At 53.4% G+C, this 23,621-nt stretch overlaps 1 long non-coding RNA gene and 1 pseudogene across 2 annotated transcripts in view; one reads left to right on the plus strand and one right to left on the minus strand.

Annotated features, from left to right (window-relative positions):
- The window catches only part of LOC133775756 (uncharacterized), a 149,794-nt gene that overhangs the window by 41,935 nt on the left and 84,238 nt on the right, over nt 1-23,621 (minus strand). The window lies entirely within an intron of this gene.
- LOC133776221 (zinc finger protein ZPR1-like) lies at nt 9,131-10,440 on the plus strand (annotated as a pseudogene).

Here is a 23,621-nt window from a genome sequence, read left to right on the forward strand (position 1 = left end):
GAGACAGATCTTCCATCTGCTGGTTCCCTTCCTAAATGGCTGCAACGGCCAGGCAGGGCTGGGCCAGGCTGAAGCCAGGAGCCTAGAACTTCTTCCAGGTCTCCCATGTGGGTACAGGGATCCAAACACTTTGGCTGTCTTCCACTGCTTTCCCAAGCATGTTAGCATGGAACTGGCTTGGAATAGGAGCAGCCAGGTCTTAAACCAATACCCATATAGGATGCCAGTGTCATAGACAGGGGCATAACCTGCTATGCCACAATGCTGACCCCTTAAGTATGAAACTTCATTCAATCACAGTGATTAAAAGTGGAGCCTTAGGCAGGCATTGACCGAGCAGCTAAGATGTCAGCTAAGATACCCACATCCCACATTGGAGTAGCTGAGTTCAGCTCTCCACTGCTTCCTAACTGCAGCTGCCTGCGAAGGCAGACCCCAGAACCCCAGGAGGCAGCAGTAGTACTCAAGTAGTTGGGTTCCTTCCACCCACGGGGTGACTTGGGTTGAGGTCTCGGCTCCCCTACCTCCCACCTCCTCAGCCATTGTAGGCACTTGGAGAATGGACCAGCAATTGGAATCAATCAATCTCTGTCTCAAATAAATAAATAAATGAATAAAGTGGGCCCTTAGAAAGTTTTTGGATTGAATTAGGATGGAGCCCATGACTGAATCATGACAGTTCTATAAGAAAGACCACACAGAGGATGGATGAGCGTGTTCTCTATATCTCTCTGCAACCCTCCATACATATTCCACCATTTTCATCATGTGGGACCAACGAATGGGACCACCTAATCTTGGACCATGAACTTCAAAAACTGTAAGCCAAAATAAATTTTCTTCCTCACAAGTGCCTCATCACAGGTGTTTTGGTTAAAGTGATAAAAGGTGACTAATATAGATGAGTGGAAGGATGAATGGATAGATGGTTATATGGATGATGGAGGGATGGATGGTTATACAGATGGATAGACGGATGGTTACGCAGTCTGAAAAAGCTGGCAAGGACTCAAAGATCCCTTATCCACACTCTTGATTTTTAAGGTAAGGATACTTAAGGCAACCTTTAATCACTTCCTCCATTTGAGATTATCTGTTGGTTCTTTTTCCTTAGTTTATAAATGTGTTGAAATCCCTTCCCACCCAAACAAAACACAGCACCTCTTTCCTTCTTCCCAGAAACATTTCCCCTGAACCAGAACTTCCCTTTTTCCTCTCATTACCAAACTTCTTGAAAGACTTGTAAAGTACCTACTGGACTTCTTCATTTCCACTACCCCTTGACCTCCTAGTTGCTGGCTTCTGTCCATATAACCATGGCAACAGCTCTGAAGCTGGACCACCACTCACCAGGACCTCTGGGCCCTGGGCCTCCAGTGTTCGGCACAGTGGCTAAGTCTTCCTTCCTGAAACCCGGAGGCACATCTCTGTACAGGGGCCCCTCTCTTCCTGTCCAGGAAACTGCTCTTTCTGGAATCTGTCGTGCATGTCTTCCAGTGCCCTCCCTCATAGTTCTGTTCTCCGGCCTGTCTCTGCTCTTGATCTGTATGCTCTCAACATTCCTGAACACCTGCCACGTGCTAGGCACCACGCTAGGCTCCCGGCTGTGTCACTTTATGTAATCTGCATGCTGACCCTCTGACGCAGGTGTATCAGTATCACCTGTACTTTATAAATGGAGAAGCCAAGAGCCAGGGAGCGTAAGTAAATCGCCCAGTGCCACACAGTCGGTGAACAGTGTCTGGGACTCAACCCAAATCTTGTTATCCCCAAGTCTATGATCTTAGCCACTGAGCTGTCCCATTCCCATTGAGGTCTCACATCTCTTCTCCCAATGTGATTCTCTCAAGTTAATGTTTTCAGAGGTGGCCTTCCTCTACAACTCTAGACTTGCTCTACCAAAGTCTTAATGAAATGTTTTCTCAGGGAGCCGGAGCTGTGGTGTAGCCGGTAAAGCCACCATCTGCAGTGCCAGCATCCCTATGGGCGATGGCTCCAACAGAACTCCCTGCTAATGCACCTGGGGAAGCAGGAAAAGATGACCCAAGGGCTTGGGCTCTTGAACCCATGTGGGAGACCCAGATGAAGCTTTTGGCTCCTTGCTTTGGCCTGGCCCAGTCTGGGCCATTGTGGCCCTCTGGGGAGTGAACCAGTGGATGGAACATCTCTCTCTCTATCCCTTTCAAATAAATAAATAAATGAATCTTTTTAAAAAGAATCATTTGTTAGCTGTCCCTGTATAATCTCAAAGCTAGACTTCTCAGGTCCGCTGCCAGTCCTGTGCTCCAGAGCATGCAGTGGCTCCCCCGGGGCCCAGGGATCTAGGGACAAACTCTCCCCTGCCACCCTCGGGCTCACCTGCAACGTCACTTCCCATGAGTTCCTCGTGTCTCCTCCCGCCCGTGAGTCTGGTGCTCCGTTCCCAAAGAGCCCAGTGTTTCCTGCAGTTCCAGCTCTGCTCAGAGGTCCTGGACGCCCTTCCTCCGTGTCCTCCTGGACTGCCGGAAGTCCTTTGTGTCGGAAAATAGGCAGGAAATGCTCTATGTATTTGTTTATTAAAAACTAGTTATTTGGGCCGGCGCCGTGGCTTAACAGGCTAATCCTCCGCCTTGTGGCGCCAGCACACCGAGTTCTAGTCCCGGTCGGGGTGCCGGATTCTGTCCCGGTTGCCCCTCTTCCAGGCCAGCTCTCTGCTATGGCCCAGGAAGGCAGTGGAGGATGGCCCAAGTGCTTGGGCCCTGCACCCCATGGGAGACCAGGAGAAGCACCTGGCTCCTGGCTTTGGATCAGCGAGATGCGCCGGCCGCAGCGGCCATTGGAGGGTGAACCAACGGCAAAGGAAGACCTTTCTCTCTGTCTCTCTCACTATCCACTCTGCCTGTCAAAAAAAAGGAAAAAAATAAAAACTATTTATTTGAAGTATTGAGTAAGAGAGGGAGATGGAGAGAGAGAGAGAGAGAGATCTTCCATCCACCAATTCACTTCCCAAATGCTCACAACAGCCAGAGCTGGACCAGGCTGGAGCCAGCAGCCGGGAACTCTAGCCCGGTCTCCTACACAGGTGGCAGGGATGCAAGTATTTGGCCACCACTGACAGGAACTATTTTAAACACCAACAGTGGTTACTCCAGATGAGGAAGTTCTGGGTGATTTTTATTTTCACATCTGTTCCGTGTTTTCTGTGTTTCTTACAGTGCATATATTTTACTTTATAACCAGAAGAGAACTCATTAAAATAATTTCCAAAACGAATCTTACGCACCCACCTTGCCTGCTCCCTCATTAGACCTCTTCTGTAGCATTGCGCACGTGAAGCCAGCTTCAGGGTCCTGGTGCAGCTGCCAGTACCACTTGAGAGCCAGGCATTCGCTCGTGCACTGTGATCGCCCTCTTTGCCAGTGCCCTTGGTCTACCAGGCCTCCCCACAAGCCCAGATGGGAACACAGCTGCAACTGGTATATTCACAGGCGTAGTCATCAAAGGAACACGTGACTAGGACCCACTAAATGTCCATCAACAGGGGCTGGTTAAATAGTGCATGATAGGGCTTGGGGCATGTGATGGCTACCAGAAGGAAAGATACATCCCAGCTGCCAGGGTGAACCAATCTCCAAAATACGGCATTAAATGAAAAATAAAAGTCCCAGAAAAATGCATATAGTATGTTCCCATTTATCTAAAAATAAAAGTGTTCTCTCTCATACTCACACACGTATTTATAGCACACAGAATAACTGTGGACATCTACCCCCAAACTCCTGAGGGCACTTGGTCTGGGGAAGCAGTTGGTTGGGGGGTGGGGGGACTGGAGCAGGCTGGTCACCGCAGGCCTGTTGGCACCAGGTGCCTTGCCACACCCTCTCCAGGCACCTTTCTCAGGGTGAGGAGTGCCAGCCAGCACCACAGGGTGATTCAGTACCTTGGCAGCTACTCCTCCTGGGGAAGAAGCCCAGCTGGAGCGTGCCGGGCGGGGCGGGCGGGGCGTGGTGGGAAAGGCAGGGGTGGCCTGGCTCCTCCGCTGAGTAGGATGCACTGGCTTGGCCCTGGTGCTCCAGGCATCATTCAGCTGCTGCCTGTGGGTCCTCGCAGGGGAGGCGGGGAGTGGACTGGTTCCAGCCCAGTGGGAGATCAGGTCAGCCGGGGCAGATCTTGACAGTTGGGACAATAACAGTTTACATTTCTTTTCAGCTCAACACTCTGGAAAACTTAGATGTTTGCAGAGTGAGAATTTACCTGGATCAGGAGCTCAGTGGCCAAGGTTGAAGTGAGCCAAATCCTTCCGGCATCATCACTTTCTCTTCCCCAGTGGGGTCCACACCCCAGGCCTCAAGGCTACCCCCTTCTCAGCCACATACACTAAGAGTCATAGACTGTCACTCAAGACCATTTCAGCCAATGGCCAGAGCCACCTGAGCTGGCTCCCCGACCTTTGAGTGATCCAGCAGGCTTGGGACTGGGTGAGCCTGGGCTCTCAGTGATGTGGCGACAATTGGGGCTTGTGGGGACCTTCTCCCACTTGGGTCTCAGCCTCCTCTAATAAAGGTACCTGGAAGTCCACAGGGGCAGCAAACAGTGCTAAGCAAACTCCAGGCCTTTCTCTAGGGAGCTTCCTGGCTACTGCTCACATTTGACCCAAATACAATGTCCCAAATGCAGTTTTAAATGAGTTGAATATTTATGATAAGCAGCAACACACACAATTAGAAATGACCCATGGTTTTCACACTGCAGCCCACTGGTGTTTGCATGGGTTCCATAAGAACTTGAACTTGGAATGTTAATTTCACTGCATAGAGTCCAGTTCACATTAGTTGTAGACATCAGGGCCCTGTGCCCCGTCAAATCTTGTTTGCAAAAAGGATTCTGTTTCTAAAAAGGTCTGACAGGCACGGGGCTCCGGTCAGCAGAGGCGGAGACAGGGAGAAGGCATTGGGCTCCGGTCAGCAGAGGCAGAGACAGGGAGAAGGGCACAACTGGTGTGGCTGAGTGACTTCTCTGTTCCACTGCTGCACTCGGGGAATTTTCTCAGCAGATTGTAGGACTTTTTTTTTTTTTTAATTTTTGTTTCTTTATAACATGTATTTAACAGGCAGAGTCAGCGAATGAGCAAGCGAGAGGAGAGTGGGAGAGGTACCTTCCACCTGTTGGTTCACCCCCCCAAATGCCTACAACAGCCAGGGCTGGGCTAGGCCACAGCCAGCAGCCAGGAACTCAGTCTGGGTCTCTGAGGCAGGTGGCAGGGATCCAGATGCTTGAGCCATCACCTGCTGCCTCCCAGGGTGTGCATTAATAGGAAGCTGGAAACAGAAGTAGAAATGGGACTTGAACCCAGGTGTTCTGATACAGGGTGTGGGTGGCCCAAGCTACCTCTTATCTATGGCTCCAAAAGTCTTCCCCAGACTGTGGGATATCTTGAGATATGAGTCCAGGCCCAAGCAGTGCCTCTGATTGGCAGAGATTTGCAGAATCAATTTTGTAAGTCCCTGGCAGGTGGGAGCCACAGACCAAACCGGAGCTCCACAGAGTGAGGGGGCCAAACCTTTCAGGAGCTGCCTGCAGCCACAGCCCAGGCACCAAACCCTGTGGATAAAACCACAAATACAGCCATTCCTACATAGCTACAGGAGGCTGGGTCCAGGACTCCTGTGAATACCAAAATCTTGCATGCTCAAGTCCCTTATGAAAAATGGCGTAGATGGGGCTGGCACTGTGGCGAAGCAGGTAAAGCCACCGCCTGCAGTGCTAGCATCCCATATGGGTGCCGGTTCGAGGCCCGGCTATTCCACTTCTGATCCAGCTCTCTGCTATGGCCTGGGAAAGAGGTAGAAGATGGCCCAAATCCTTGGGCCCCTGCACCCACGTTGGAAGACCCAGAGAGGGCTCCTGGTTCTTGGCTTTGGATAAGAGCAGCTCCAGTCATTGTGGCCATATGGGGAGTGAACAGCGATGGAAGACCTCTCTCTCTCTTTGCCTCACCTTCTCTCTCTGTATAACTCTGACTTTCAAGTAAACAAATAAATCTTAAAAAAAAAAAAAAAAAAAGAAAGAAAGAAAAATGGCGTAGAGGGCAGTGGACCAGTTAAGATGCCAGTTAATATGCCTGGGTCCCACGTCAGAGTACCCGGGTTCCATATGTGGCTCTGCTGCCGACTTCAGCTTCCTGCCAGTGCAGACCCTGGGAGACAGCAGTTCATGGCTCAAATATTTGGGTCTCTATTACCCATGTGGGGGACCTGGGCTGAGTTCTTAGCTCCTGGCTGTGGCCTGGCCGAAACCTGGAAGTCCATGCCTCTCAAATAATTTAAAAAATACATTTTTACTTCCATAGTATTTTCATATAATCTAAGCACATTTAAATCATCTCTATTTTTAAAAGATTATTTATTTGAAAGGCAGAGGCAGAGAGAGAGAGAGAGAGAGAGAGAGAGGAAAGGAGAGAGAGGTCTTCCATCCACTAGTTCACTCCTCAAATGGCTACAATGACCAGAGCTTTGCTTATCTGAAGCCAGGAGCTTCTTCTGGGTCTTCCAACGTGGGTGCAGGGGCCCAAGGACTTGGGCCTCTTCTACTGCTTTCCCAGGCCATAGCAGAGAGTTGGATCAGAAGTGGAATAGCCAGGACTCAAACCTGTACCCATATGGGATGCTGACACCGCAGGCATCAGCTTTACCTGCTAAGCTACAGTGCCGGCTCCTAGATTTCTTATAATACTTAACACAATGTAAATATGCAAATAATTGTCATATGTATTATTTAGGAATTAATATCAAGAAAAAATAATGTGTGGACATATTCAGATGTAATTTTCCTCCTAATATTTTCCATCCAAGAATGGCTGAATCCATGGATGAAGAGCCTGTGCTAATTACTCAAACCACATGTGGCCCAGTTATAGCATACCAGGCGCCATGCTGTATACAACGTGAGTACATTTTTCCCTCATGCCCACACAAGGATGTATTAGTCAGCTGCTCATCACTACAACAAAATACCTGACACAGGCTACTTCTGAAGGAAGGAAGTTTATTCTGAGTCATGGTTTTGGAGGTTCACAGTTGAAGACTTGGCATACCACATGGATTCAACATCTGGTGATGGTATTCTTTTCTTAAAAAAAAAGAATTTTTAAAAATTTATTTGAAAGGCAAACAGAAGGATAGATGAGTTTGCATCCATTGGTTTACTCCTCAAATGCCAGCAACAGCTGGGCTGGGCCAGGAAAAGCCAGGAGCCAGGAACTCAATCTGGGTCTCCCATATGGGTGGCAGGGACCCAAATACTTAAGCCATTATCCGCTGCCTTCTCAGGGTTAGGGTTAGACCTCTGTTAGCAGGCAGCTGGAATTGGGAGCAAAGCCAGGAATTGAAGCCAGGCACGTTGATGTGGGTGTGGGAATCCCAAGTGCAGTCTTAACTACTGCCGAATGCCTGCACCCTGGTGATACTGTTCTTGCTCTCAGGGTCCTGAGGCCGTGCAGGACATCACATGGAAGGGGGACCATATGGACAGGAAGGAAGCCATGGTGAGCCAGGAAATGAAGCAGCTCCACCCAATGCAGCCTTCTTAACCCACCCTCTAGTGAAAACCACCCTCCAAGGGCATGCCCTCAAGGGCTGAGGGCTTCCAACCAGGCCCACCTCTTAGACTCTATCAATGGATTAAGTTCCTACCCTCTTAGTACCATCACCTTCTGGCTAGGATTTAACTGTCCTATTGAAACCATAGTGGGGCTGGCATGTGGCACAGTAGGCTAAGCCTCTGCCAGCAGCACCGGCATCCCATATGAGCTCCAGTTCGTGTCCTAATTGTTCTACTTCCTATCCAGCTCTCTGCTATGGCCTGGGAAAACAGTAGAAGATGGCCTAAGAGCTTGGGCCCCTGCAGTCATGTTGGAAGACCCAGAAGAAGCTCCTGGCTCCTGGTTTCCAATCAGCCCAGCTCCAGCTGCTGCGGCCATATAGGGAATGACCCAGTGGATGGAAGACCTTTCTCTCTCTCTCTCTCTCTCTCTCTATGTATGTATGTAACTGTATCTCTCAAAAAAATAAATAAAATTTTTACCAAAGAAAGAGAAAGAAACCATGGCAGAGGTTGAACCTCATCTGACAAGTGAGCAGACAGTGACACACACCCTCTGACGTTCCTCAAGTCCCACCGCTAGTGAGGGACACTGCTGGGGGCCGAATCTCAGCCTGCGATACAGCCTAGAAGTCTGTACTTTAGTTAAGTTCTGACTGAGGCCACTGGGATACAGGTGGTCCCCAGGCCCCCTCACCCCCTCCAAGAAATCCTCATTGGGTTCCAGGTACTCACATTAAGGTGCAAACAGTTCTGGCCAGCAGAGGCCTTCTCACCAGCACCTGCTGTTTTCTGGCTTTTACCTACGAGGTGTCTCTGGCTGAACAGTGACTTGGAGGGATCTCTGGGCATCTGACACAAGCAAGCCCCTGCCCCTCCTTCACGTCTATTTCACTGTTAGTAAGTGAGGAATTGGATCTGACATCCTGGGACTCAGCCCCCCAGCCTCCAAGAACTGGGCCCAGCCTATGGCTGAGAGGTCAGCTCTCAGAGCGGTTTAGGGTCTTGCTGGAATCAGTTAGTAGATGGCAAAGCTCCAGGACCCCTCACTTAAAGCCTCAACTTCTAAACAGTGGTGTCCACAAGGGTGTGGCCATGGGAATGGCCTTCCCAGTAACAGCAAGCCTCAGCAGTAGAAAAATTACGTATTAAAAACAAGCCAAGGCCGGCGCCGTGGCTTAACAGGCTAATCCTCCGCCTTGCGGCGCCGGCACACCGGGTTCTAGTCCCGGTTGGGGCGCCGGATTCTATCTCGGTTGCCCCTCTTCCAGGCCAGCTCTCTGCTATGACCCGGGAAAGCAGTGGAGGATGCCCAAGTGCTTGGGCCCTGCACCCGCATGGGAGACCAGGGGAAGCACCTGGCTCCTGGCTTTGGATCAGCAAGATGCGCTGGCCGCAGCGGCCATTGGAGGGTGAACCAACGGCAAAGGAAGACCTTTCTCTCTGTCTCTCTCTCTCACTATCCACTCTGCCTGTCAAAAAAAAAAAAAAAAATTAAACAAACAAACAAACAAACAAGCCGACTAAAAATGATGTGGAGCTGCATGCCATGATGTCGGCTGGTGGGGTGGTGGAGCCCTGGCCCCTGGGGGCCGCAGCCACCCCCTCGCCCACTGCAGGACACCTGTTCCAGCCTCCCAGCACCAAGGACCAGGAACAGCGGCCTGCTGAGCTCGAGTGGCTGTGCATGAACTGTTAGGGCAACAGCACGACGCGCCTGCTGCTCACCAAGATCCCCACCTTCAGAGAAATCATCGTGAGCTCCTTTTCCTGCGAGCACTGTGGCTGGGGGCAACACGGAGATACAGTCAGCAGGCAAGATCCAGGATCCAAGATCTGACCGTCAGACCTCTGGAGGACGTGAACAGAAAAGTGAAGGCGGACTCTGCCATCACAAGGATGCCTGAGCTGGATTTTGGAATTCCTGCCTTCAGCCGGAGGGAGCTCTGACCACCACTGAAGGATGATCAACCGTGCTATCTCTGGCCTCGAGCAGGACCAACCCATACGAGGGGCGAATGAAGATGCCATAGCTGAAAGAATGGATGAGTTCATTGTCAAACTGAAGGAACTAGAGCAAGTGGCCTCCCCATTCTCTCTGATCATCGATGATCCCTCGTGGAAAACCCACGAGCTCCCCAGAAAGACGATGCCCTGGTGATCACGTGCGATAGCCATACCCTAAGTAGGAGCAGATGCTGCAGCTCCAAGCAGAGGCACCAGAGGAGAAGTCAGAAGAGAAAGATCTCAGAAACACACTGCTGGATTCTACACATCCTGCCCAGAATGCAACGCGCCAGCTCAGACCAACAGGAAGCTACACAAATCCCCCACTTGCAGGAGGTTACCATCATGGCCACCAACTGCGAGAACTGTGGGCGTCGGATCAATGAGGTGAAATCAGGAGGAGCAGTAGAGCCGTCGGGCTCCAACATCACCTTGCAACTCACAGGTCCCTCAGACAGGACCAGAGACCTCCTGGAGTCTGAGTCATGCAGTGTGGAAATCTCGGAGCTAGAGTTTGAGCTGGGAATGGCTGTCCTGGGGGCAAGTTCACCACACTGGAGGTGCGGGAACTGGTAACCAAGAACCCCTTTACCCAGGGTGACAGTCCCAGGCCAGGCCAGGTGGAGAAACTGCAGGTGTTTAGCCGGAAGGTGGACCAGATCGTGTCACATGAAGGCGCACTGCGTTATGAATGACCCGGCAGGAAACAGTTACTTGCAGAACGTGTGGGCACCTGAAGATGATCCTGAGATGAAGGTGGGGTGTTACAAGCTCACCTTTGCCCAGAACGAGGAGCTAAGGCTCACTGACATGAAGACAGAGCGCTACGAGGCGGGTCTGGCCCCACAGCGGTAGCAGTGGGAGGTTCACGCCGGCCTTCGCACTGCTCGTACTGCAGGGATAGTTACTGTTGGAGAGCCCTCCCCAGCAGCCCTTGCCGTGGTTGGGAAGACACCCGGCCTGAGTCAGCGACCCAGGCACACTTTCTAAACAGCTCGTGATGCAGGTCAAGCCTCGTGGGTTCCTTGCCCTTATTTTGGAGGTTTGGAATTGACCTGGGAAGAAACCCAGAAATGAACCCCAGGGCGTGTCAATGTCATTACCACACTTTTCTGTCCACTCTTTTTTTTTTTTTTTTTTTTGACAGGCAGAGTTAGACAGTGAGAGAGAGAGAGAGAGAGAGAGAGAGCAAAAGGTCTTCCTTTTCCGTTGGTTCATTCCCTAAGTGGCCGCTACAGCCGGTGTATTGCGGCCGGCGTGCTGCACTGATCCGAAGCCAGGAGCTAGGTGCTTCCTCCTGGTCTCCCCTGCAGGTGCAGGGCCCAAGCACTTGGGCCATCCTCCACTGCACTCCCAGGCCATAGCAGAGAGCTGGACTGGAAGAGGAGCAACCGGGACAGAATCCAGCGCCCCAACCGGGACTAGAACCCGGAATACTAGCGCCACAGGCAGAAGATTAGCCTAGTGAGCCACGGCACTGGCCATTTTCTGTCCACTCTTAACCCTCCCTTCATGCAATGCTGTGTCCTCTAGAGTTGGAACTCTGGTCTTGGCCAAGATGGGAACCAGTGTAGCTGTGGCGGGGAGTTGGTGTTGCGATAGGAAGTGCTTTCAAGTCAGTACTGCGGGGGGTGGGGGGTGGGGTGGGAGGGGGTGGATCCAGCACAGGCGAAGAAGGTATCACTAAAGCGATGGCTTTCAAACAAAATAAATCTATAAAAGCGATGCACCAACAATTCCAATCAACAACGTGATAGATTCTTCCTTCCTGAGGGTAGGCGCCCCCTTCTGCCTCCCCCCACCTCTGTGGGCCTCTATTGCCCCTTGGCTGCACTCTCTCCTGGGTTGTGTGAATGACTGCCTTGCAGGTTTCCCATGAGAGGGTGAGGAAGGAAATAGAGGGTATCTTGTTGAGGGGAGGGAGGGGCGGTCCCTGCAATGTGGTACCCCTCCCCCACCCAGCCGCGCCAGCTGTGACAGACAGAAGGGAATGTGGTCTGGGTGATTGCCCAGCTCATTTACCTTGAGTTAAAAATAGGGCCCATTGCCCTCAGCAGGTGGGTGACTCAGCAAGCACAGAGGAAGCTTCTGGGCGGGGAAGCCTGGTGCCCACTGGTCCTGGTTTCCCCCAAGAGCCGGGGCAGCAGGAAGGGCTGACAGAAGAAATGCAGGACACGCTTCCCAACACTCCCCGGGCCTCTGGCTTTCTCCCTGGCCCTCTCCCCAGAAGTCATTGTGCAAAGGCCATGCAATTGCTGCTGCTCCTATCGGAGCCCCATGGCTAACACACACACACGTATGACAGCTTTCTCCCAGGCCTACAAGAGAGCGGCAAGAGCACATGGCAGCATGTGTTTACATGTTGTCAGTGCGTGCACACCAGCAGGTGCATGTCTGAGCAGGTGGTAGGAGGATACGAGTCCACGTGGCATCTATCCTGGACTCTGCCTTGCCTCTGACCTCTCACCCCAGCCCCCACCCACATACAATGGGACCCAGGGAGGCTGCTGATGCTCTGACCGTTCTTTGTCAGGTTCTATGCCCTGGGAAATGAAAAATGCTCCCTCCTCTTCGCCCCAGGTTCTTCAGGAAGCAGGCACAGTCTTGGCCTTCTAGACACCACCCTGAGGCTCAACGGAAGCTGAGGAGTGAGGCAATTATTTGGAGAATTCAGCCCCACCTTAGATAGCTGTGTGAGCAGATTGGTATCATGGGAAGAGGCAGCACCAGGCATTTGGGGACCAAGTTTCTGGTCTCAGCTCTGCCGCTTACTTGCTGTGTGACCCTGAGCAAGTCAATTCTCCTCTCTGGTCTCTCCTCTGTATATGCAGTTATTTATTTCTCCAATGAATTATGTTTTAAATACATGCTGAGCCGGGCACCCATGCAACCCATAACCACGCTAGACATAGGAGAATAGCAACTATAGAGGATTACAAATGCCCAGGAGGTCTTTGACCTCCCCTTAACAAAACCTGGCCCTGCTTCTCAATCCCTTGACTCTGGGATGACCTTGAAACTGACTTTGACTAATGTTGCAAAAGTGGCACTTGACTTACCCTGTCTCTCTCTCTCGGAGCCCAGCTGCCAGTTAACGAAGCCTTAGCTAGCCTGCTAGAGAGGCCCACGGAGAACTGAGGCCTCCTGGCCCACAGCCCCAGCCAACAGGCAGTCCGGTGCCTTGGAGCATGCATAACCTTCAGCCCCAGATGACCCACCAAAAGTGTTCAGGTGAGTTCGGCCAAAACCACCTGGTGCACTCAGCTGAGATGTGACCAAATCGTCAGCAATTACATGGCTATCACCTTATCATTTTTTAAAAAGATGTATATATCTACTTGAAAGGCAGGGTAATAGCGACAGTGAGAGAAGAAAGCAGGAGAGAGAGAAAGAAAGAAAGAGAGAGAGAGAGAGAGAGAGAGAGAGAGAAAGGAATCTCCCATCTGCTAGTTCACCCCCCAGATGTCTACAAGAGCTGGGGCTGGGCCAGGCTGAAGCCACAAGCCAGGACCTCTATCTGGGCCTTCCATGTGTGGGTGGCAGGGACTCAAGTACTTGAGTCATCACCTGCTGCCTCCCTGGTGCATTAACAGGAAACCGGATGGGAAGTGGGGCAGCCAGGACTCAGGACTGAAAAGGGACACTCCAACACGAGATGTCAGAGTCGCCAGCAGCAGCTCAAGCCACAGTGCTGGCCCTGAGTGTGAGTCGTTTGAGAGGCTCCTTGGCTGATTCTAACATGCAGCCAGGCCTGGGAACTGACGCCAGAGGATTCTATAAAGTCCCAGGCTGCTTTTCTTTTTGGAGACCCTAGGGTGACCTGGTACTCATTAAGCCTCCCCTTGCATGATTCAATGCTGGGGGTGGAGGCGTGGCGGAGGCAGCAGGCCCAGGACGAAGCCTGAGTTGACCCTTTGCTCAGAGACTGGCCTCTAACTGGATGGACCCCTCCTCACAAACTCCTCCCCAGGGGCTCCCCATGGTTTTTCAACCTCTATTTGACTTTTTTTTTTTTTTAAGATTTACTAATTTTATTTGAAAGACAGAGTTAGAGAGAGAGAGAGTGAGAGAGAGAGAGAGAGAAAGGTCTTCCTTTCACTGGTTCACTCCCTTGATGCCTGCTATGGCCAGAGCTGGGCTGATCTGAAGTCAGGAACCCAGAGCTTCTTCTGAATCTATCATTCGGGCGGGAACAAGGGCCCAAGGACGTGAGCCACCCTCTACTGCTTTCGCAGGCCATAGCAGAGAGCTGCATCGGAAGTGGAGCAGCCGGGACTCGAACTGGTGCCCATAGGATGCAGATACTGAAGGCGGCGGCTTTACCCACTACACCACAGTGGAGTTCCTGAGGTGGGCGTTGTGGTACAGCTGGTTTAGCTGCCAACTGGGACACACACATCTCATATCAGAGTGCCTGGGTTCAAATCCCATGTCTGCTTCCAATCCAGCATCCCAATTACAAGCACTCTGAGAGGCAGCAGGTGACGGCTGAAATACTTGGGTCCCTGCTACCCAAGTGGGAGACCCGGATGGAGTTCTGGGCTCCTGGCTTTGATCTGGCCCAGCTCTGGCTATTGTAGGCATTTGCCTTTCAAATATAATGATAGGAAATAAATTTAAAATAAAAAAACACATAGTTCCTTTAATTACAGGAGAAAATGGCCACCAGCTGCAAATCTTCGCCCTCCTCCAGGGCCCCACAAGGCAGCACCCCCCACACACACACCCTGCCTTGTTCTTTGCCTGATGTCCCTACTACGCAGGCTCTGGACCCCTGCTGAAGGCTGGGCTCTGTGGTGTGGCCCACAAGAGGCAAGGCAGCACGTGACGGTCCCTTGCTGGCTTCCTACTCTTCTCCAGAGAAGGCAGGAGGGCCACTGGGGTTTGCTCCTGCTGCGGCTTGATTTAGACCAGAGTGCGAAAGCATCGACTCTGGGCTTGGGACCTGCTGGCCTCGGGCCTGAAGAAAGCTTGCTGGGGGTGAGGGCAGCAAGACAGGGGCTGACAATGGAACAGCCCCAGCCCCTGGCCAGCAACAGAGCAGGAGCCTGAGCCAGCAGCAGCGGGGCGCCGGCACCATAGGGGTGCACAGTGCACCTGCCCCAGGACCTCACCATAGCAGTCTCACTGTGTGGTTACGGGTTAAGGCTCACCCTGTTGAGGACTGTTAGAACTCCAAGTTCAGGGCAAGGGGCGTGGTAGGCACTCTCTAAAGGAGTTTCCATTCCTCTTCTTTGGGACAGCTCAGAAAGGAACTTGACACCCATGGAGGAAGACAGGGCTCCAGGGAAAAATCCTGCTGTAGGGGCTGGGACAGACCCTAGCTCCTGAGGCCCAGGCCTGGAGGCCCCTGCTCTCTCAAGGAGCCCCAGGAACTGAGAGGCTAGTTCTGTCCCCTCTGTCTCATACACATAGCACCCTCTGAACCGGCCCCGTGGGAACAGGTGGATCCTCCACGCTACACATGGTTGCCCAGAGGAGGGGCTGGCCCAGGAACAGGAGGGGCTGGCTGACCAAGGGGTGAGGCCTGACCAGTGGGGAAAGAATGAAGAAAATAAGAACCAAGGCCCTGACTCACCCTCAGCCTCCTGCTCTACGAAGGGGATGGGTGTGACTGGGAGGAGGCCGGGCCAGAGGGAGAGAGGAGACACGAGGCCAGGAGGCCTCTGCGCTCAAGAACAAAGCACGCTGGGAAGGGCTGGTTCACAAAGAGCACAGCGGGACAGGTGCTCGGCCTGCGGGTGTCCCTGGCCCACATCAGGTGCCTGGGTTTGATACACAGCTCTGGCTCCTGAAGCCAGCTTCCTACAAATACAGACTGGGGAGGCAGCCGTGATGGTTCAAGTGGTTGGGGTCCTGTTACCCAGGTGGGGAGCCTTGGACTGAGTTCTGGGCTCCCAGCTTCTGCCCCCAGGCTAGTCTTCGATGTTGAGGGCATTTAGAGCTTGCTCTCTCGCGTGCTCTCTCTGCGTGCTCTCTCTGCCTTTCAAAAATAAACAAATAAATAAGAGCAACACAGCAACTTCCTTGAAGGTCTCTTCTTCCTCCTAGCTCTTCCTTCTAACTGAGAGCCCCAGGAGGAGATCCCAGCTCTCTGCTATGTCCTGGGAAAGCAGTAGAAGATGGCCCAAGTCCTTAGGATCCTGCACCCTCATGGGAGACCTGGAAGAAGTTCCTGGCTCCTGGCTTTGAATCAGCACAGTTCCAGCCGTTGCAGCCATCTGGGGAATAAACCAGTGGATGGAAGACTTCTCTGTCTCTCCCTCTCGCTGTCTGTAACTCTAACTCTCAAATAAATAAACACATCTTTTTTTAAAAAAGAAAGATGTTTATTAGGGTACAGTTATTTTTGGAATTTTATGCACTTTTCATCATATGCCTTATCATGAACTTTTAAAGTAGACCCTTCATATTAATGAATTTCAAATTAATTTTGCAGCAAAATCAAATCTCTTTTTCCAAAATAAATACATTAATTAATTAATTAATTTGAAAGTCAGAGTTACAGAGCGAGGGAGAGACAGAGAAATAGATCTTCCATCTAGTGATTCACTCCCTAAATGGCCATAATGGCAATTATTAGACCAGGCCAAAGCCAGGAGCCAGGCACTTCATCCAGGTCTCCAACATGGGTGGCAGGGGCCCAAATTCTTCAAGTATTTGGACCATCTTCCACTGCTTTCCCAGGTGCATTAGCAGGGAGCTGGATCAGAAGTGGAGCAGCTGGGGCTTGAGCTGGCTTTCCTATGGGATGCTGGCATCACAGACAGCAGCTTACCCCTCTATGCCATGATGATGGTCCCCTCAAAATAAAACCTTTTAACTCAGTTATCCACAACCTGCTGATGCTCCTTCATGTTTTTACGAGTCAGTGTGCACAGAGGTAGACAAGCCTCTGAGAAGAAAGCTTGGAGAGAGACAAGGGGTGGGGCAGGGGAAGGAAGAAGGAAACCAAGCCTGATTTCTTTGTAGAATTTTGGTTGAAAGAAAAACTTCTGTGTTTTCTCAATGCAAAAACAGAGTTGACTGGCCTTGGAACTGGAGTCCCATGGGTGCGGCTGGTTTCAGAAAAGGCTTCATCAGGGCTGTAAACAACATCACTGAGACCCAGAGTTGCTATTGTCTTTTGGCTCAGGCCTTCCGGTAACGGCTCTATCACAGACTGGTTCCCCCTCATGTGGTCAAGATGGCTGCAGACACTCCAGACCCGACATCCTCTCATGAGGACAAAGGACACCTTCATTTCTCTGACAGCTCAAGTTCTAGAGCAAAGTTTCACTGACTGATTGGCCCGACTCTGGTCATGTACCGACTGCTTAACCAGTGACTGAGAGTGGGACGTGGAGTACGCTCTCTCCGCCAGACCTGAGTGCATGGGAAGGGAGCGTGTGTGGGCAGCTTGGTCGCAGCAGTGATGGGGGCAGCTCCATTGAAATCACAGCAAGGGAGCCGAGGCTGGTGTTGCGAGTGAGTGGGTCAGGCTGACAAGAGACACGGGCCTTACTTCCTTTAGGAGGGGCTACAGGGCTAAGTTCAACGGGGCTTGTTAGGTGCCAAGAAGAGGGCCCTTCTGCCTGTCTGCTCAGGGCACAAAACCGCCCTGGTGTGGTGAGGACGGAGGAGGCCACACTGGCCAGCACCAGGGATCGCACCCTGAACGGAGCGGCAGGACAGGAGGCAGGGCCCTGGCCGCAGCTGCCCCCCTGCACGGCAGACATCAACAAGGAGGCGGAGCGGAAGCACCGTCAGCAGACTGGCCATGGGCAGTGATGAGATGACCCGGGCAGGCTGGGGGGGATGAAAGAGCGGGGGTCCCGTGTCGGAGAGGAGAGCAGGTCCCTGTGACCAGCGTGGGCACTGAGCGGCTGCCGCTGGTGGGGACCAGAGTTTGCGTTCCAGTCCTTGCCGGACCACCTGCTACTTACGTGGCTCTGCACAGGCCCCGCTCCCATTCTTGGCCTCAGTTTACTCTTTGGTGATGGTGAAGTGATGACACCCACCTCAAGAGGTGACGTGGGGACCAGGGGAGCCAGAGGGAGGTGACAGTAGTAGGGAATGGCTACCAGGTGGCCAAGGGCCAGGGCCTGCTCCCCTGCCTTCTCCTGATTGCTGAAGGTCCCGGGCCTGGACACAGGGCTACACGTGTGTGTTCTGGGGACATTCACAGCACAGGGTAAAGCATGAAGAGGAACAAACCCGCGTGCGCTCTGTGGGAATGCGGTCAAGAGGGCCCTGGGAGGCTCCTAGCCAGGGCAGTGGGCGGCCGTCTGGGCCATGGCCCTTCCCTTCCACTGAGTCACAGGAGGGGACCCAGGCCGGGCACGGGCCTTGCAGGTCTGACCAGTTACTGACGGCGGAAGAGGAAGGCTAAAGGGAAAAGGAACATAAACAACACACTCATCTTCTCCACAAACAACCTCCTCCCGCGGCGCAGATGCAAACCGAGGAGTAGGAGGGGTTCCCCTGCCCTCTGCACTGAGGGGGCGTGCCCCTCGGCCTCTCCTGGCGCCCACACAGCGTGTTTCCAGAAGGCAGCTGCTCACCAGGCCCCAGGCCTTCTGATTCGCGTCTCGGGAGCTCTACTTCCAATGCAGCTCCCTGCTAATGCACCTGGGAAAGCAGCAGCAGACGGCCTAAGTGCTTGGGCCCCTGCACCTATGTGGGACCTGAGTGGAGTTCCTGGCTCCTGGCTGTTGCAGCCATTTGGGTAGTGAGCCTGCAGATGGGAGCTCTCTCCCTGTCTCTCCCCGCCCCCCTCTCTGCCTTAAAAAAATAGACATCTGGGCTGGTGCCATGGCGTAGGGGGCAAAGCTGCCACCTGCAGTGCCAGCATCCTATATGGGCACCAGTTAGAACCCCGGCTGCTCTACTTCCGATCCAGCTGTCTGCTATGGCCTGGGAAAGCAATGAGCCAAGTCCTTGGGCCCCTGCACCCACGTGGGAGACCTGGAAAAAACTCCTGGCTCCTGGTTTTGGATCGGCACAGCTCCAGCTATTGCAGCCAACTGAGGAGTGAACCATCGGATGGAAGACTCTCTCTCCCTCTGCCTCTCCTTCTCTCTCTGTGTAACTCTGACTTACAAATAAATAAATAAATCTTTATAAAAACAACAACAACAACAAACAAAGACACCATGATCATGAAGCCACTCTCTGCCGGTGCCAGAACCACCATGCACTTACATGACCCAAGCACACTGGACGCCCACATCCTGTTGTTAACCACGCTACACCCTGGACTCTTGGGTTTTGCTCACCTTGTTGGGACTTGTACAACACGGTCTCCATGCCAGGAGAAGCAGAAGGAAATCCAGCCTCCACTCTGCTTCCACTTTCAAACCTCACGCAAGGACCTCCAAGTGGCCCGATCCGAGTTGTGCCTGGAATCTAAGAGGCCTGGGGACTTCAGTTTTTAGCTCTCCAGACCCTGTAATCCAGAAGGTACACTGGAAACAGAGGAGCAGCCCCTGGCACATGGCTGCTGGGACCACAGCCCACGCCATGTCCACCATACCCACATGGCAGGGGGTACAAAACAGGGCAAACCAAGTGTTGATTCCTAAGTCTTATAGGCTTGTGGGGCACAGGAGGTGCCCACTGGACCTCCAGCCCCCACCTGGTGTGGCCATGGCACTCTGAGCTGAACACATCTCGGCGTTCTGGTTCTCAACCTTTTCTCTCCCCCAGCACTCTCATCATTGCTTTCACTCCAGAGAACCCAAGTGTGGAAGGACTTGGTCTAGGACAAGGACGTTTAGGGAACAGGTGTGAAGCCATGGTGGCCCGGGTCATCCTGGCACGGCTACTTCCTAGCTGGATGACCTTGCACAGGCCCCTCTGTGCGGAGAGGCTTTTCTGCACCAACAATCCTCCCCGGAAGGTTGCAGTGAGGCCTAAGGGAAATGCATAAAGCTCCTGGCAGTGTCTGGCACAGGGTTAAAAACTGAGCACCACATTTGCTCTGCTTCCTAGTGATTCACTGGACATGGCCATGGTACGGACACGATTTCTGTTAGGCTGTCTCCCCTCCCAGCTTTTAATTTCATGACACTTCCACCCCTCAGACAATGAGCACATCCATGCCTTCCACCTGGGTGCACCAGGCCTTAGCATTTGACTACATCTACTTTCTCTCTACAATGTGAGCTGTAAGCACGGTGACCATTTGCCTCTGGACGTGCCGGCTATTATTTCAGAACAAGCATGCTCCCCTCCACAGCCAGGAACATATTCGGGAAATCTGGACACATACTGCAGTGTGAGCTAATAGACACTACACATTAAGTGTCCTCCAACTGTCCCAATACTGTCCATGAGAGCTGGTTTTTAAAATCTAGGACCCAGTGCCCAGCGCTGTGGCGTAGCGGGTAAAGCCGCTGCCTGCAGTACCAGCATCCCATATGGGCACCAGTTAGAATCCCGGCTGCTCCACTTCCAATCCGGCTCTCTGCTGTGGCCTGGGAAAGCAGTAGAAGGTGGCCCAAGTCCTTGGGCCCCTGCACCTGCGTGGGAGACCTGGCGGAAGCTCCTGGCTTCGGATCAGCTCAGCTCTGACTGCTGTGGTCATTTTATTTATTTGAAAGACAGAGTTACAGATGGGAAAGTGAAGAGGCCTTGATGGCGAGGGAGGCAGCACAGCATCCCGGGTGGGACCCGGGGACGAACGACTGGCAAGGTACTCAGTTGCTCTGAGCCTCCGTTGCCTTGCCTGTCAAATGGTGCTAATAACACACTTCCACCTCAGATGCACCAGTCCTCGAGGGTTAACTGGATATTTCCTGCCGCCCTTGGCCTTCCGAGGTACCAGATGGGAAAGTTGGATGGTTCAGGAGGTGTGAAGGCCTCCCTCCCCCCAGCCCTGGTGGCTTCCGCGCTAGGAAAAGGAAATGCCCTTTGGCAGCTTCCTGGAATGCCAGCCTCCAGCCTGGCATCTCAAGCCACGGGACTGTTGCCTGGGAGACAAGCGGTGCAGAGGCCCCAGCAGCAGGGCCCACCCTGGGGGGGGGGGACATAGCCAGGAGCCAAGGGAGGGGTGAGGAGAGGCCAGAGACAGGCTGGAAGGGGACAGCAAGGGCAGAAGGCGAGGAGGCATGGGATGGAGCCAGCGTGCGGAAGGAGCCGGGAGGGGACCAGGAAGGCGCCCGATGCAGATGGGAAGGCTGAGGGGGCAGGAAGAGCGGGTGTGTGTGTGTGTGTGTGTGCACCCTCAGCAGGGGCGCGGGGAAGGGAGGAGCCACAGAGGCCAGCAGGCTGCACAATCCTGTGAGTCTTTGCCCACTAAGTCAAAACCCTTGTTGGTAAAGCAACTGCCTGAGCGGGCATCCGGGCTGGGGTGGGAATTAGAGGCCCCTGCGGAGGCACCGCTCCTGCTGCCGCCACCTCTGTGGCCGCCACCGTGCTGTCGCTGTCCTCCCCTTCTTCCCCCAGCAGAACGATTTTCTAATTACATCTAGCCGGGCTTGCCAAGTGTGTTTTCACACCGAATTTCATTTCCGGGCCTGTTGAATGCCAAATTAATTTTTAATCACCCTGGAGGTGTTGAGTTTAATTACCCAGATTGAAAGTGACAGGAGTGAATGTAGCGGGTAAGCGCTGGGGGCGTCCCTGGGGAACAGAGCCTAGGACATTTGCAGGGTGCTGTGGGGGAGCTCATCCCGGCTCTCCAGACACGTGGCTGTGTATCTGAGGGTCTGGAGCAGACCCAGCTGTGCAGGGGACAGAGTGGGGCTGGGATGCAGAGACGGCCACCCCAGCACTCACACAAAGGGAGTGAGAAACAATGCAGGAAACTCTATCCTTAAGTCCACAGTGGTGGAAGGAAGCTGTCTGTCCATGCCTTCAACCCCGAGCTCCAAATCCCAAAACCAACGGCCACTGTGCCTCGCGTGTTTCCCACGTGCCAGCGGGGTGTGGGCACGGTGGCCTCACAGCCTTCCTCGCTCCCTGGCTGGATTTGGGTCATCTTCCCTCTGCTTCACACCAGGTGTCTGACCCCCCACTTCCCTTGCTAGAGATGGGTGCAGGTGCAGCCAGGGTGTGCCGCTCTGGCTAAGAAGTTGTGAGAAAGTCAGCTGAGGTAGGGGAGGGCGTCCGGGATGTTAGTTATTTGGTTCTCATGACGAGACAGAGAGATGCCTCCTTTTCCCACCAGATGTTGTGTCTTGGTGTGTGGGCTTGAGGACCGGGTCCACAGCAGCCATTCTTCCCCCATGAGGGTGTCCACCTGAGAACGTCTCCCCCATGGTGACGACGCAGAGTGGGAGAAGGCCGGAGGCTGTGAAGCCCCTGGATTAACCACACCTGAGCACCCTACCTGAGGGCCCTGTTCACATGAGGGAACACTTTCCACGGGGCTGCAGCCGTCTGGGGTAAGCCTTTCCACAGCTTGCAGCCAGGGGCGGCTTCATTGGGACGCAGACACCGTGTCAAGCACTTTACGGTAATTACCTTGTTTATGTACCGCAGCAACAAACACAAATTAAGACTGGGTCCCAGTCGGTTGGCAGTGAAAATGGCACAGCGTGCGCGGTGAGCTGACGGTGGCCAAGATGCCCCCGGGGGATTCAGCGAGGTGATATCTGAGCTTCATCTTCAGGGAGAAGCTGTGGGGAGTCAGTGGAGGTCACACAGGGGGCACCTGAGGTCACACGCTCTTCCTGTGCAGTGACCATACCATCACCAGCCGCTCCAGGTGTGCATGGGTCAAACCACAGCCTGTCTGTCTGTCTTTTTTTTTTTTTTTTTTTTGACAGGCAGAGTGGACAGTGAGAGAGAGAGAGACAGAGAGAAAGGTCTTCCTTTTTGCCGTTGGTTCACCCTCCAATGGCCGCCGCACTGATCCGAAGCCAGGAGCCAGGTGCTTCCCCTGGTCTCCCATGCGGGTGCAGGGCCCAAGCACTTGGGCCATCCTCCACTGCACTCCCGGGCCATAGCAGAGAGCTGGCCTGGAAGAGGGGCAACCGGGATAGAATCCAGGGCCCCGACCGGGACTAGAACCTGGTGTGCCGGTGCCGCAAGGTGGAGGATTAGCCTATTGAGCCGTGGCGCCGGCCACACAGCCTTTCTTTCTGCACCCAACAAGAACCCCTAGCCCTGGACGTGGTCACAGGTACTTGTCCATGATCTCATCAGCAAGGCCAGGAGAATGAGATGCCACCACTGACCAGGCCTGGCAGGTGCTCACTGCTATAACCAGCAAGCGGGGTCAGCATCAGGAGAACCCCTGGGGTGGAGACGGCATGGTGCTGGAGGGAGAGAAAACCGTACACCAGAAGGGGGACCTGCAGTCCAGAGACATGATACGACTTGTCCAACAAATCCAGCACGTGCATCCAGGTTTCAATTCAAGTCTCTTTGACCCCAGACCCTGAACCCTGAACCCCTCCCCTAGGGACTCCCACAGGGTGCTGTGTGGTAGCAGAGAGAAAAGGCTCAGGAGTCAGTACGCCCTGGGTTAAATCCTGGCTCTGCTGTTGTTCATTTAAACTCTGGGGCCGGCGCTGTGGCTCACTGGCTGATCCTCCGCCTGTGGCGTCGGCATCCCATATAGGGCGCAGTTTTGTCCCAGTTGCTCCTCTTCCAGTCCAGCTCTCTGCTGTGGCCTGGACAGGCAGTGAAGGATGGCCTGGATGCTTGGGCACCTGCACCCGCGTGGGAGACCAAGAGGAAGCACTTGGCTCCTGGCTTTGGATCAGCGCAGCGCTGGCCGTAGTGGTCATTTGGGGGTGAACCAACGGAAGGAAGACCTTTGTCTCTGTCTCTCTCTCTCTCACTGTCTAACTCTGCCTGTCAAAAAAAAAAAAAAATCTCTGCGCCTCAGTTTTCACCCCCTGTGAAATGGGTCTAAGGCTACCTAACCCCCAGGATTGTTGGAGGATTACAGGAGCAGAGGATGCAAACTTCCTAGAAGAGTCCCTGGCTCATGCTCAGTGGGCACTGAATGAGCCTCTGAAACCACCCCTACGGCAGGACTGCGAATGACACCTCTGTGTGTTCCCGTTCCCTCACGCCCCGTCACCGCTGCTTCTCCCCGGCTC

Source organism: Lepus europaeus, chromosome 17, assembly GCF_033115175.1.
Source record: "Lepus europaeus isolate LE1 chromosome 17, mLepTim1.pri, whole genome shotgun sequence".
Classification (NCBI taxonomy): domain Eukaryota; kingdom Metazoa; phylum Chordata; class Mammalia; order Lagomorpha; family Leporidae; genus Lepus; species Lepus europaeus.